We start from the raw sequence: 4,114 nt of genomic DNA on the forward strand, positions 1-4,114 counted from the left end.
GAGGACGCTGTTGTCACAACAATTCATACCGAGTATTAATGAAATGTGGAATTTACATGATCGTTAACAGTTCTTGATTCGAATTCACAGACTGTAATCTAGTTTATCGTATCACTGAGATCTAATAACCTCTTCACATCAGACAACAGTTTCAGTTTCGCATAAAAAAAATGCATTGCCTGGATTTTATTCAGGTTTGCGTTTTATATCCCTTAACCTGTCTTTAGTGAAGTCTATGTGATTTTTAATGCATTGTTTATATGATGCTCGTACTTGAAGTATTTATTATCATTATTATATATTTGAAGTATCGTGGCATTCAGCAATACATATATAATTAAGTCCTGAAGATATCTAAATTTTCTTAAAAACTTCTAAGGGCACAAAAAGTTTACATACCTATAAACCCTACTTGAGACAACTACAGATATAATCTGTGGACTAATAGAAAATACCGGATGAATGTTGACCGTTTTAAAGCAGCTGTTTAATTAACACGTAATAAAAATTATTAGAAGGAAATATTAGTTGCATAGTCGGTATCCGCACAGTGCTTCTTGATCACCTCCGTCTTCGACCAATTGTTGAGTGATCAGTCAGTAAGTATCTACAGTCGGCATCATTGCGCCACTTCGAGAAGGCGACGCGACGAACCCTCTTGTCGTAGCTGCTGGAAATTACATACCCGATCCTGTAGACCGAACGGTAAACAGTTGACGTCACCTAAAACCTGTCATTACTGATCCTCCTAATCCAATAACGGTACTTTTAGGTAGCGCAGGCACCGATCGTTTGCGACGAAGGGCTCAACGAGCGAACTAACCCATAGACACAGCCCACTGAGTTTCTCGCCGGATCTTCTCAGTGGGTCGCGTTTCCGATCTGGCGGTAGATTCTGCGAAGTACTGCTCTAGCTAGGGCCAGTGCTAGCACCACTCCAGTTTGAGCCCCGTGAGCTCACCTACATGTTAGGGCGAAGCTGATATAGCCTCTCAAGGCTATCAGCATAGGTAGGATTAATTAAAAAGTTGAGTGATGAACAATGAAAGTCTACAGAACCCAAACTCACGTCCTACGAAATATGGTGCCGAAAAAGTCAGTTATACGATAACACGTCATAAACCTACTCATTTATTATATGTGTATTTACCGAATGCTTAATACCGAACCATAGGCTTGTATATAGATTCGCAATATTTCATTAAATATGTATGTATATAGTATTGAGTTCAGTGTTCCCGCCTATTTGAAGTTATTTAAATAGTTCACTGATCTGTAGTCAACGTGGGTGTTGAATGTCATTTAGCATCTATTATTTCCGTTGCGCCATTTGTTTTGATTGACACATTGAACGTTCTAGGCGGTGTCAGCGCTTATCGCAATATAATGTTTGCCGTAACTGAATCCGACAAGCACATTTTTTAACAAAATCAGACAATACCACCGGTCTCTTTTTGTGCCTCGCATTACATTTGAACCGAATAATAATTCATTAATACTGCGAGGATTTTGTTCTGTTTTTTTTTTTTTGCTTAGATGAGTGTACGAGCTCACAGCCCACCTGGTGTTAAGTGGTTACTGGAGCCCATTGACATTCACAACGGCTGCCCCACCCTTCAAGCCAAAACGCATTACTGCTTCACGGCAGAAATAGACAGGGTGGTGGTACCCACCCGCGCGGACTCACAAGAGGTCCTCTACCACCAGTAATTACGCAAATTATAATTTTGCGGGTTTGCTTTTTATTACACGATGTTATTCCTTCACCGTGGAAGTCAATCGTGAACATTTGTTGAGTACGTATTTCATTAGAAAAATTGGTACCCGCCTGAGATTCGAACACCGGTGCATCGCTCAACACGAATGCATCGGACGTCTTGTCTTGTCCGTTAGGCCACGACGACAGTAAATTGTTAGTTTAAATGAGGTTATCACTGTCGTATCATGATGAGTTCTACTATTACATGACATTTATCATGTACCTATGTACGTAAGCGATGTCTATAATGGCTTTTTTCCTTTAACACTTTAATCACATACCTGCTCGTCAAATTCGTTTATTAGTTAGTGACTGGCACTCCACCATCGAGTTAGGGTTTGTTTTCTATTAAAAAGTTTTTTTTAATGATATATGATAATTATGTACATATAAAATAAATAGACTTCAATGTAATATAGTAGTATCTTCATCTGTTAAACAGATTTAAACTGTTCCTATATTTTATACTATATTTTAATTTCCATTTTCTAATTATTTGTTGATATCAAAAACGGTAAGCAAATTAAATTAATAAAGCAAATCAGTCTTCGACATAATGTTTCAAGGTGAGTAAATAATTACAGAGCACCAAGTAAATTGTGAACTCTTAGTAATAAAACAAATTACATCATATTAATGTACTAAATATATATTTTTTAAATGTATACTGTAACTAAATATCTACATCTAAAAATGTGTCTATTACTTTTATTTTTATGTATATTCTAATGCTGTCGTTTTGTTTCGCCTAATCGTCATTCTTCTAAACAATAGCGCTGTTTCGTATGTTTCATTTTGTAGATTTTATGCTGTTACGTCTGCAATGAATACCTATTTTTATAATACAGCACCAGAGTTAATTTCATTGTTGTTTAGAACACAAACAGACGTTACAAAACTAAATGTAAACACTAAAATTATCGCATTGTACCTAAAGATTCCTTAAGTAAGTAAAATTATTATAATATTACTGCACCAGAAATGGCTTAATGACTATAATTCTATACAAAACGAAAAGATGATTGTGATTGTAAATTGAAAGCAACCATAACAACAGTATTATAATAACTGTAACAAAAACTGTAAAACAAATTTATGAATCAACATTCATTGCTTTTACATACATTGTCAATAGGTTTGATATACATATGTAAGCAGCAACTCAAGCGTTACTTCTAAGTCTAGTAAAGCTTAAACAGTCTCTATCAAATCCCCTGCAGTATTATAATTTTATACTAACTAATTGCACTACTATTTATGCAAAAATTTATAACATGTATCTACGTTTAATAAAATTGTAGGTTTTCTAATTGCTTTTCCAATTCAAAACAACAGAAGCAATGGCTTTGTGTATTACAGTATTAAGGTCATGTCAGGGCTATTGAAATTTTAAATACGGGTGAAGAAGAAGAGTTAATCATGAGTACGACACGTGAGAATGGGATTATCGACAATCCGGACGGCCCTCTTCTGTATGGAGTCAAATGGAAGTAGCCGGTATTGTCGTTTGGAACCTGCAGAGGGACTTCGCTTCTCTCTGTGATTTTGCACCGTGTGTTTCCATGGGGAGTGCTCTGAGGAATTGTTTGAGATGATCCCATCATCTCGTTTTTCACAGTACGTTTCCAGAGATTTTACCACGTACCATCCGGTTTTGGAATGAGCTCCCTACACGGTGTTTCCCGAGCGCTATGTCTTTCTTGAAACGAGGCTGGTGGAGAATAATTAACGGTAGGCAGCGATTTGGCTTTACTGATTGTTGCTGAAGTCCATGGGCGACGGTGACCACACACCATCAAATGGCCCGTATGCTTGTCTGCCCACAAAGGCAATAAACAAAGAGTACGAGATAAATTCACTATCCCTATCCTATGCAAAATCTTTATCTCGATCACCATATTTTATAGGAATCCAAATTACTTATTTCTGAATGACTGTGCGAATAAATTTATTGTGTAAATTTTTAATTCAGATTTGTATTAAGATTTGTTAAGTATTTGAAGTAAAATATAAAAGTTTGAGGCCACATCCCTACAGTTGTGCTCATTAACAAAACTTTTGACATAACAACTCGTGACAAAAGGCAACGTATCGAATAAGCATGACGGACGATGACGTTGACTAATACACGGTGCCTCTTTAAATAGTGACGCTTTCCGCTTTAATATTATTTAACGGATAGAATAATTCAATGTACACTCGTTTTGTGTGTAACAAATTAGCTTTGTTGTTAGGAAACAATAAATGTTAATTTACGGTTATCATCTTCAAAATTTCTAAAATATTCGTCTTTATTTATTCAAGTAAAGTAGTCTGGCAAATAAGAGCACGACTTGTTTGTTATGAGTTGCAGTA

This window comes from Bombyx mandarina, chromosome 09 (assembly GCF_030267445.1).
Source record: "Bombyx mandarina strain Sakado chromosome 09, ASM3026744v2".
In the NCBI taxonomy this organism is placed as follows: Eukaryota; Metazoa; Arthropoda; class Insecta; order Lepidoptera; family Bombycidae; genus Bombyx; species Bombyx mandarina.